This window comes from Chrysochloris asiatica, unplaced genomic scaffold (assembly GCF_000296735.1).
Source record: "Chrysochloris asiatica unplaced genomic scaffold, ChrAsi1.0 scaffold00003, whole genome shotgun sequence".
Classification (NCBI taxonomy): Eukaryota; Metazoa; Chordata; class Mammalia; order Afrosoricida; family Chrysochloridae; genus Chrysochloris; species Chrysochloris asiatica.
In genome coordinates, this window is record NW_006408521.1 from 3,970,924 (window position 1) to 3,983,897 (window position 12,974).

Below are 12,974 nucleotides of genomic sequence, written 5' to 3' on the forward strand. Positions count from 1 at the left end.
GTGTATTATGGCAATGTTATCTCGAGGAACTAGTCTTTTGAAAAGGAAGACTCCCCAACAAGGTGAATTGACAGAGTGGCTCAAACATAACAATAATTTTGAGGATGGTGTAGAACTGGGCAGTGTATTGTTCTGTTGCAGAAAGGATTGCTCTGTGTTGGAACCGACTCGATGGCGCCTAACAACGACGACATAGCATACAGTGAATTTACTTAATATGACATGTTTATCTATAACCTTATGAATTCCCATCAAATGATTGTGTGGTATTAATGAAATTGGGTGTCGTTGTTGCTATGTGCCGTGAAGTCAGTTCCGACTCATAGTGACCTTGTACAGGGTTTCCTAGGCTGTAAATCTTTACGGGAGCAGAAAGCCTCATCTTTCTCCCGCGTAACAGCTGGTAGTTTCGAACTGCTGACCTTGAGGTTCGCAGCCCGATGCGTAACCACTACGCTGCCAGAGCTCCTTGCAAATTGGGTGTATGGAACTCTTAATTCAGAGCTTGGTTAATTTTGCCATTCTGATGGGTTTGAAAGGAACCATCTTAGCAGCAGAGACAGATAATCCCAAAACCACCAAGAAAACAGATCCAGGAGCAAAGTGTGTCCTTTGGACCTTGAGATCCCTGCCCAGAGAAACAGCTGCTGCAGAATGCAGCAGAAACAGTGGCATAGAATGATAGGACAGGAGGCTTCTGGGTCAGAAAACTGGGCCAAGTAAAGCTGAGAGCCTTCAGACAGAAAGTTGGCTTGAAAAAATGTGCCTATTGGGCATTTATCCATCACACTAAAGGAGCTTTGTAACACTTGCCTGAGCAGGGCAGAGGCTGTGTGCCTGAGGAGTCTGAGGGTAAGAGCAAGGCTAAGAGCAAGTTGTGTCTGCAGTTCAACTGTGAAAAGGTGTTCCTGAGCAGAGGATTGCTGTAACCTGAATTGTACCCTATCCATTTCCCTAGTAAATCCCATAATCATCAGAATTTTCTGACTATATAACATTTGCAAATGAATTATCTAACACAGTAGATAAGGGGAAAATGCTGCAGGAGAATAGGGAAAAAAATTGGAGGCTAGAGGAATGTCTTACATTTGCCTCATAGGAATCAACCTTGAGTTGATGAGGAGTTTGATTATACTTCCTTGTGTAGTCACAGCAAGTCAGACATGTTTTTCATGCAATTTTTTTTTTTTTTGCAATTAATCAAAGCTCATTCAACTATGCACTTAAAATTGATGAATTTTATTGTATGTTGTTGTTAAGTGCCTTCGAGAGTTAGTTTGAACTGATAGCAATCCTGTATAGGGTTTCTAAGAAGTGGCTGATTGGTTTGAATTGCTGACCTTGGGGTTAGCAGTCCACTGCTTATCCTATAATGCTACACCAGAACTCCTTATTGGATGTTAAGAACCTGTAAAATATTGGCAATAGTATTGTGAGCTATATTTTTCTGCATAGGTACAGCTTAAGAGTGCAATAACTTGAAAAGGGAGATACCCCTGGTGAATAAGTCCATGCATCAAAGACTACAAGCTAATAACCAGATTCTTTGCTCTTTGCAGACTAACAAATAAGATGAGCCTGCTTAAGGATAACAATGAGACGCCTGGTGTGTTGTTGTAGGCTAACCACTAGACTGTTAACTACGAGGTCCACATGTCAAACCTACCAGTCGCTCCTTGGAAACACTATACAGAGATGTTATGAATTGGAACTGACTCTAAAGGCACTTAACAACATAAGGCGGGAGTAGTACCTGAAGAAAGGAGCTCTGGTAGCATAGTGGTTATGAATTGTAATTGTGAACTGCAAGGTCAGCAGTTTGAAACTACCAGCTGCTCCTCAGGAGAAAGATGAGGCTTTCTGCTCCTGGAAGTATTTACAGCCTCGGAAACCCTGTACAGGGTCGCTATGGGTTGGCACCGACTCAACGGCACTCAACAACAACAACAAAGTACCCGAAGAAGGACATTATGCTTTGTAGAGGTTCAGAGAAAGAGAGTTAAAACCCTCATGTAATTGATGAACACAGTTGCTGCAACAAAATCTTCAAATAGGGTGCTGTTTGAGTGGATGGAATAAGACTGGGCATGTTTCCTTCTGTTGTATATAAGGATTGCTGTGCATTGTAATAGAGCCCTGTTGTTGCTCTGTGGGATAATGTACTAGACTGCAAGGTCAGTTTGAACCACAAAATAGGCAGTTCAAATTCACCAGCCACTCCTTGGAAACCCTATACAAGGTCGCTGTGAGTTGGAACTGACTCAAAGGCAATTAACAACAACAATGAGTTGTAACTGCCTTGACAGCATCTAACAACATGAGCATATACTAGTATAAGTCTAAAAGCATTACTACAAAATAAGAGAAAATTTTATTAAACAAAACTATCAAAATGTGAAAGCATTGTTTCTTAAATTATTGTTCATCTAGGTCTATACACTTCTGATGACAGTTTTGACATCTTAATAACACTTTCTTGAATTTACTTTCTCGAGTTTGTTATCTTTATAATGCGTTCTTCAATTTACTCCATGTCTAAATAGCAGATTTTCCACATCATTCAGGGACATGAATATTGTTCCTTTGAAATATTCTTTGATTTTAGGGAACAAAAGATGTCTGCAGTGGCAAAAATCATAGCTGTAGGGTTGATAGGTAAGGTGTCCCCACAAAATTTTTGTAGGGGAGCCCTTGCCACCCTGGAAAAATGAGTAGGTGAGTTGTCATGACTGAGAAAAATTTCTCAGCACAACTTTCTTCACAAATGCAGTTTTCAATATTTTTAAAAGCTTTTTCATAATAAGACTCTGATTTTTCTGTGTCCTTCAGAGAAATCTATCAAGATTACATCATTGGAGTTCCAGAAAACAGTTGCCATCATCTTCAGAGCTTACCATGCTCCCTTGAATTTAACTAGCCCAGCAGATTCGCTGGGAAGCGATTGTTTTGACTTACTCTCTGAATCAAATTGGTAAATCCAATATTCATCCCTACTCTCAACTAATTGCATATAATTATATTCATTTGATTTGATCTTGTTTAAAAGACAAATGGAAAGTTCTGGGGTTTTTTTAGCTACAACATTTTTGTGCAATGCTTTTGACTTGCTGAAGCCATGATGTTTATTTAAAATTGAATTGCCGAACCATATAAAATCCCAATTTTAGTAACGATCATCTCAATGGTTTTCTTAAGCTTCAGGAACAATTTTTTCCTTTGTCAAGCCGACCATTTTCTCTCTCTTGACTCATCTTTGTGACTTTCCTTAAAATATTTGGACCATCTGAAAACTGTGTTTTTATATGACAGCATTCCTGTAAACTTGTTGCCGAGCTACAATTATTTGAGAAGATGTCCATTGAGTTTTGTTAAACAATGTTATGTTAGCCCTGACCTCAAAATCATTTATCTCCCTTGCACAAAAGGTATCCTTTTTTTCTTGAAGTCACCCTCATTAGACTAAGACAAGTGTCCACTGATTGCAGAGGCATGATCAGACACATTTTGTTTGTAAAATATCCGTAAAGATATAAACCACAACCCTAGTAACACTTCTTCTGACTTATCCTTGTAAATTTCTAGCTGCATATTCTTTTTTTCTTCTCTCAAGAACCCAGAATAAGACAGTTCACTTATATTATTGGTTCCAGAGTAAAGCTATCACTAATGATTTTCTAACTAGACAAACTTTATTATTATTTTTGCTGAATGAAGATTGTCAAGGCAAAATTTTGTATATTTACATTTAATTTATTTTCCTGACTTGATGGTCATACTACAGTGCTGTTGTTATAAAAATGAAAGGACCTCATGAAAAGTGGAAGGAAAGAAATCAATATGGCGCATCAGTGTGACTGGCACTTCAAATCAAAGTTTTCTGTTGAAGGACATAGGACTCTATAAATGCTTTAGACATTTCTTTTGGTACTCTACTAACTGATATTATTGATTTTTTGAAAAAGCTCTGTGGAACCCAAAGTTCTTCTACAATATCCATACATCCATGAAATATTTCTTTTAGTTTTTAAACAGAAATTTGGAACTATAGCTTATTGACTTCCTATTCTATACTTTCAACCCTCTTGTGAAGATTTTGATCCTCCTTGACAAAAGTAAGAAACAAAGACTGCATTGAAACTAATAGTGTGTAGTGTTTGCTATGACTCTTAGCAAATTCATATGGACCAAAGTTGAATACATTTTATTGTGTTTTAGACTGTGTATAAACTGCCTTCCATATAGTAAGGTTGGTAGGAATAATAATTGGACTAACAAGGAGCCACAGATTGTTCATTTTCTTTACACTGACTAAATTCAGTGGAAGAAACAATACACCTTTATTATACCGAAGAAATTCTCCAGCAATGACACTCTGAACAGTTTTTTCTTTATAACAAGTATTCATTCTTTGTGCTCGCATCTTTTGCTCTTTACAATTTCCTCTCAAACTCCTATCCTGAATTGCTATAAAAATTGAGCTTGCTATCTCACATGTGATCAGCTAATCATTAGTGGTTAAATATTTGGTCAGATATGTATCTCATTATAATTTCATTTGCATGACCAAGAAACACAATCCAGATTTACTAAGCTGTATTCTGTGTTTGGCTTGTCTCAGTCTTGGGGCCACAGACATATAATGCACTAAGTTTATCTCTGCCTATAATCAGCGCAGTTTGTTTTTCTTTACCATGCTGAATTGAATGACTTAGCCAAACACTTAAAATATATTAAAATGATGTTGTCTATATGCGTTCTTTCTCTTTTCCATGGCTTTTTATAAAAATTTAAAAATTCTGTAGATATTTAAAAAATAATATAAAGACAGGTCCTCCTCTTAACCAATGTGGATAATTCTCGGTTGAAAGTATTTTCCCTGGGAGAGTAGGCCTACAAATTAGATTGTGAAGAATAATCTGGGTTTGTTTTATAATGATCATTTCCAGAGCCACTAGGGAATCTCCCTCTGATCTTTACTATGAGAACCTGTTGGGGTTCCTACAAGAAAATCTCCAAAAACATGTGGGTGCCTCCTAATATATCACCAACTAAAAGTTTCTCTATTCTATGCTAATCACTAGTCAACTTTCAGCAATTCACCAAAAGTAACTTTTTGTTAAGTGTTCTCATCAGTTAGTAGGAAACACATTACCTTTGTAGAATAAGCATTGGACTACACATCTCAAGCTCACCAGCTGCTTCATGGGAGAAAGATGAGACTTTCTGCTCTCACAAACATTTACAGCCTCAGAAACCCTATACAAAGTCACAGTGAGTCAGAATCAACTCGACACCTTTTAATAACATAACATCAGCTAATGGCTCTAGTGACTTCTGTTCCAGGTAAAAGAGTTTGTTTATGATTTTCTGGATTTGCCTTCCTCTCTCAATATTGGTGTAGTGATTTTGCCTACAACATGAGTTCTGAGATAAAAAGCAAAAAACACCAACACTGATATTCTCTATGACATTGAGTATGGAAAGGATACCTTCTGAATTCTGTACATATCAGAACGTAAGCCATGTAATGTTCAGTGTATGTTTGAACAAAGAGAAGGAGAAGAAGAAGTGAAGGAAAGAAGGGAGAAATAAATCACAAGATGACAGAAATGTGAAAACAACCCAAGGCCAGAACAGTAAAAGCTTATTAGCTAGAATAAAAGTCTAATAGCCGTAGGCTGTGGTTTATTGTTTAAAATGCTGGCTGCAACCCACTAATTTTGTTTCACTGTGAAGTGTTGTTTGAAACCTTCAGATGGAAAACAAAAGAGTCTAAATGATAGCAAAACATTAAGCATCATAGTTAATTGAACACAAATAACTATTTGGTTTGATGGCAATTAAAAATAAATTTTGTGATTTTTTTGGGGGGGTTGAAGACTTAGAGAATCCATAGTTTTTGGTCCCCTGTGATTACTATAGTATACAGATTATATTTACAATAGTGGTTAATACTTATTTAGCACGCATTCTATTTGAAAATGGAAAATGGAGTCCTGGCACGGTGCTGTGAGTTAATGCGCTGCACTGCAAAGTCGATTTGAATCACAAGGTCAGTGGTTCAAGCTCATTAGTCACTCCTTAGAAACCCTATACAGGATCACTTTGGGTTGGAATTGACTTGACAGCACTTAACAAAAACAACAATATTTGATAATGGAGTCCTGGAGTGGGCTGTAGGATAAGCACTGGACTGCAAGGTCAGTTTGAACCGCAAGGCTGGTGGTTCAAACTCATCAGCCACTTCATGGTCACTGTGAATAAGACTGACTTGATGACACTTAACAACAACAACAACAATGTCTAAAAAGCAAAATATGCACACACTTTATAATTCTCATAGAAATAAAGTCAACCCTATAACAAATGTTCCTAAAAACTATGCTATATGGATGCACAAAGATTCTATGTTGAACAAACTATATGCAAGTGGATATTTGCTATTCTTTCATCTGTTACTCTTACAAAATGTTTTCTGTAGCTATGGCTACAAGCATAGTTGCTGCATTCTTAATATTTAAATGGACTTTCTGCCAATATGCATTATTCAAGAAAAAATTAAAATTTTAGTACTGCTTTTAAATAAAATACTGTTCAGCTTTAAAAAAAATTCTTATGATTTATTTTGGAGAAAATTCAAAATTTATTTCTGTAATTAGTTTTGAGGAGGTTAATTGCATACATATTATAGTTTTACATATATAAGCACTAGTAATTTTAAGTTCTTCTATTACATTGTAATACAATAAATACCATATTAAAACAGAAAAAGGATTCAGCAAATTTTAACTTTCAAAAGCTTCTAAATTTAAAGTTCCCGGAAATTTTTAAGAGCAACAAGACTTTCTATTATAGTAGTTAGTTATAGACATTTACTCAACTTTCCTAATGCAGTTGCAATCACATGTGACCACACATCCTGACTGTATTTTGTTTACGTTACAATAAAGAGTACTTTTTACTAAAATAAGAGTGTTACTCATACAAACATGGCAACTTCTTAGAAATGGTGTGTTTGTGTGTTAGAAGTGATGATTGTACACACATGTGCCTATTTGTTAAAATCATAGAATGAAAAACAGTAGAATTTTGAATCTACTTTTCTTTAATATATATGAATAAAAGTTGGAATCCCAAAGACACTTATACAGTGTAATAGTTTTTAAAAAATTACAGTATACACTGGCAGTCACATTATTATTCTAAGAGAAACCTATCTCTATACGTTGTTGTTAAGTATTGTAGAGATGGGTCCAACCCAAAGCGACCCTGTATAGGGTTTCCAAGGAGCATCTGGTGAGCTTGAACTGCTGACCTTACAGTTTAAAGCAACTTTGCAGTCCAGTGCATTAGCCCACGGCACCATACCAGGACTTCTATATATGCATTGTTTTATGCAGAAACTGCATTTTGATTTGAGGAAGAATTAATCCTACCCTTCGCTGTACAATATAAAAATCTACCCTGAGTGAATTTCAAACATTTTCCCTTTATATCACTGCATTTACATTGTCAGGGAATTGCCAGAAGTTTAAGTCAGATTGCATAGAGTACTTGAACTGCATCATTGTTGATTTCAGAAGGATCTTGGCCAAAAGTAGAGAATGTCAGAAAGTCGTTTGCCTATGTGCGAAGTATTATCTCATAGCGGTTTGATTTGCATTTTCCCAATGACTAGTGATTGAATCCTGGTGTGGTACTGTAGGATACGTGCAGGACCTCAAATCTGTTTGAACCTCAAAGCCGGCAGCTCAAACTCACCAGCCGCTCCCTGAACTCTATACTGTGTCACTATGGGTTGGAACCAGCTCAACAACAACAACTAATGATATTGAGCAACTTTTCATCAGGTGAACTTGAGTCAGAATCAATTCAATGGCAATTGAGTAGGTATTTTGGCTTATTTATATTACCAATATTGTGAGACATCATTCTTCTGCTTTCCTTTCGTTCTTTATCCATGGATTGTATAGCTCTTTGATAGTATTTAAATTGTTGTTTTAAGGTCTTTATAGACTAAGTCTCATGTCTATGGTTCCAGCTTCTATTAATTTCATTTGTTCCTGTAAATAAGCCACAAATCTTTGTAAATGGGAAAAACGAAATTGAAAGATAATAGTGTTTTTTCCGGGAACTTTCTGAAACCCCCTCATATTTCTAGCTTCTTTGCATGCCTTATAATTTTCTTTTTGAAATGGACATTTTGTATATTATTCAAACCTAGCCCCATGATTTTCTATCTGTCTGCTGTTGCTCCCACCTGTTATTTCTTGCCCCAGGTGGCTCTACATGCTTTCAGTTAATACTATGCAGTAGTTTATACACCTGAGAAATTTCTGAGGTGAGATAAACAAAGGCAAGCTCCTAATGACTGTAAGACATGTAAAAACACACATCCACATTATTTGGAAACAAGGTCCGCAATGCCTTCCTTGATGTCAGCAAGCTACACTAGAAATCTAGGCCACTATTCTTATGACTGCAACCAAGCAAGGGACTTGGGACATAAATTAAAATGTCATTTGGAAAAATTATAGTCTGCTAGTTTCAGTAAAGTCACACCTGTAGATCATTATTTTAAAAATTGAGAAGGGACAATATGATTTTGGGAGGAGAGGGAAAACTATACTCTATTAACAGGTGTAAGACTAAATTTGCAACTCTTAAATTATAACTTAAGATATAAATTTGGAAAATTCTCAATCTTGATATATTCTACTACAAAATATTGGGGAAGGAGAGATTTACTCCATGGTTCTTTTAATCTGTATCACTACATAGATCTATCCATTTAAGTATATAGCATGAACCTCACTCTCAGTAGTGGGGTGAGCAGTATCTCCTTGTTGTTGTTATGTGCCATGGAGTTAGTTCTGACTCTTAGTGACCCTGTACAGGGTTTTGAAGGTTGTCAGTCTTTATGGGAGCAGAAAGTCTCATCTTCCTCCCACAGAACAGCTGGTAGTTTTGAGCTGTTGTAATAAGTGTAATTTTGCCTGTGTGCAACAGAAATTAAGACAAAATTATGAGGCAGGGATTATGATTACTAGTCATTAACTCCCATATTATTGTTGTTGTTAGGTGCTGTCGAGTCAGTTCCCTGTCCACTTTATAAAGCATGATGTCCTTCTCCAAGGACTGGTCCCTCCTGATGATGTGTCAAAAGTATGCAAGACTAAGTCTTACCAAACTTGTTTCTAAGAAACATTATGACTGCACTTCTTCCAAGATAGTTTTGTTCATTTTTCTGGCTGTCCAGTGTATATTTAATATTCTTCACCAACACAACAATATATCAAAAGCATCAGTTCTTCTTGAAATCTTCCTTTTTCATTGCCCAGCTATCCTATAAATGTAACGTAATTGAAAATGTCATGGTTTGGACAAGGCACACCTTGTCTTCAAAGTCACATCTTTGCATTTTAACTTTTGTAAAAGTATCAATTCTTCTTCATTCTTTCTTATTCATTGTCAATCTTTCTCATAAGTATGAGGTAATTGAAAAATGTCATGGCTTGGGTCAGACAAACCTTGGTTTTCAAAGTCATCTTAGTTTTCAACACTTTTAATAAATCTTTTGCTTCTTGACTGCTACTTTCATAGGTGTTGTTTTTCAATCTTAGTAAAATGAATTCCTTGACAACGTTAGTTTTTTTCTTTTGTGTTCAGTTGAGGGGATTTTGCCTTATGCTGAGCTACAATCTGTATTGAACGTTTATTGTCTTTGTTCTTCACCAGGAAGTGCTTCAAGTTCTCTTCACTTCCATCAAGGAAATTGGTATTATCTGAATATTACAATTTGCTAATGAGAGTTCCTCTAATCCTGATCCAACATTCTTCTTCATATACTCCATCTTTTTGGTTTGTTAGCTCATAAAGATCTTAAATGAGACAAGATCACTACAAATATCCATAAATAATTGGAATATGGCAGGCACAAACTATTTGTCTAGAAAAATTGGGAACTGTCCAAAATGAAATGGAATGCTTAAGGATAAATATCCTAGGCATTATGGAGTTGAAATGAATTAGTTTGCATCAGTTGGAATCTGAGAATCATTTGGTTGTATGGTCTACTAAGCTAGGAAGGTCAAAATGAAGAGGAATGGTAGTATATTCATTGTCAAAAAGAACATTTCAAGATCGATTCTAAAGTACAACCCTGTCAGTGATAGGATAATATCCATATGTCTACAAGGAAGACCAGATAATATGATGATTATCAAGTTTACAAACCAAATATTAATGCATGAGATGTAGAAAACCAAGATTTTTACCTATTTCTGCAGTCTGAAATTGGCCAAATGTGCAATCAAGGTACATTAATTATCACAGGTGATTGAAATGCAAAAGTTGGAAATATAGAAAGATTGGCAGGTGGAAAATATGGCTTTGGTGATAGGAACAACAATGGAAATCACAGAACTGAATTTTACCAGATATATTCATTTCAAATATCCAAATTACAAAGTTGGTTTGAACTGTAAGGTCGATGGTTCAAGCTCACTGGTCGTTACTCGGAAACTCTACAGGGTAGCTACGAGTCAGAACCTATTTGAGGACATTTAACAACAACAACTATATCAAAAGAAAAAATTAAAAACGTACTGTCATTGAGTTGATGATAGAATACATCATCGTTCTTCGTAAGAAGCGGCTGGTGGACTTGAACCAGTTCAGTGCCACCAATGCTCCCCTGTAAAGATTGTTGTTATTGTTAAGTGCTGGCGTGTCGGTTCCGACTCATAGCGATACTTTACAGGGTTTCCGAGGCTGCAAATCTTTACAGGAGTAGAAAGCCTCATCTTTCTCCACAGAACAGCTGGTAGTTTCAAACTGCTGACCTTAAGGTTCGCAACCTGATTCATAACCACTACGCTACGCTATCAGAGCTCCTTCTGTAAAGACTGTAGCTTAGGAAATCTTATGGGACAGTTCTACACTGCTACATTGAGTTTCTGTGAGTTGGAATTCACCTGATGGCACATAATAGGTTGTTAAGTACCTTCTTGTGGAATCCAACTCATAACCACTCCAAAAAGAGATTTCAAGGAATGGATGGTGGGTTTGAACTTCCATCCTTGTGGTTAGTAGCCCAATGCTTATCCTACAGTGCCACACAGGACTCCAACAACATGGTTGTAATTAAGTACCTTTAAGTTGGTTCTGACTCAGAGTGACCACAGCTATATAGGGTTTCAAAGGGCATCTGGTGGGTATGAAGTGCTGACATTGTGGTTCACAGTCCAGTGCTGATCCTACAGTACCATACCAAGGGTCCAAAAACAACACAGTGCTTAATGAAAAAAAAAAAAATCAAACTTCACTAAACACTAAACATTATAACTCCTGCAAATGAAGATTTGTGTCCTGTAGGATAAGCACTGTAGGATAAGCACTCGACTCTAAGGTTTAAAACACAAGGTCAGCAGTTCAAACTCACCATCCTCTCCTTGGAAACCCTATACAGGGTTGCTATGACTCAGAACTGACTCCACAGCACTTATCAACGACACAAACCAATACAAAGTGTATTTGAAGCTAGAAGAAAACTTTCTGGTTTATTTGCAGTGTTCTCTGCCTTTATTGGATGACAATTTGTATACCTGTGCTGGTGTTTATATTATTCCTGACACAATAGGACGTGTTATCTGGATGTATTTGTATATATGAAATAAATATATTTGTATTCCCACATCTTGCCCCACCTTGTTCAAGAGGCATCACATACTTTGATAGGTGAACTCTGGAAGGGGCAAGCAAAGCATGCATTCTTATTATTCCTTTTTTCTCAGTTTATTTTCATGTTAATAAATGAATGTAGGTCTGGTAAATGAAAAGATCCACCTTCTTTGAACATTGCTTTCATCTTCTCCTGGTTTTGTAATTAATTGCAACTCCACTGAGATTCCTTGAAACCTAATAGGTTTAAAATTATGCTACAATTTAAATTAAAAACCTGAAAATGACTGCTTCCATCAGACAGCTTTGAGTAATGAGAGAACTGGTAAATGGCCTATTCTATGGACACTGACACATCCCAAGAAAGAATTAATTTCAAGTATCAATAATTACCTAGCAGACAATTTTTACTGACAGCTTAATAGAAATGACTCACAATGCTTATATAAGTTATTGAATCCTTTAAATGGTGAGTTTTATGTATACTGTGCTAATTTCACAAGACAAATGAAGGTCTGTGCCAGGAATATCTTTGTATTTGAAATTCTAGTAGCTGTCACACCCACTTTCACAAGTGATCCGTGTAGAGTGTATGCAGCATTAGGGTAGGGACCTTTTATGTGTGTCACTAGGAGTATATCTGGAGTCCTGGTGTGGCGCTGTGGGTTAATGCGACAGACTGCAAAGCCATTTGAACTGCAAGGTTGGTGGTTCAAGCTCACCAGCTGCTCCTCAGAAACCCTATACAGGATCACTATGGGTTAGAACCGACTCAATGGCACTTGACAACAACAACAACAACAGTAGTATATCTACACCAACTGGTGTGACGCAGTAGGATAAGCCCTGGATTGCTAAGCACAAAGTCAGTGGTTAAAACCCACCAGCCACTCTTTGGGAATCCTGTACAGGATTTCCGAGGCTATAAATCTTTACAGGAGCAGAAAGCCTCATCTGTCTCCCACAGAACCGCTGTTAGTTTCAAACTGCTGACCTTGAAATTTGCAGCCCAATTGGTAACCACTATGCTACCAGAACTCCTTACTGGACTGCAAACCACAAAGTCAGAGGTTCTAGTACACTAGTCATTCCTTGGTTGAAATATGAGGCTTTCTACACCTGTGAAGATATATAGCTTCGGAAATCCTACACAGGGTGGTTGCGATTCACAACCGAATTAACAATAATTAATAATAATAATGAGGATACCTGGGTTTTCCTCAATATTATATCCCAGAAGTTATTGCTCTCCTAATACGACACTGCGGATTAATGCGCTGGTGTGCAAAATC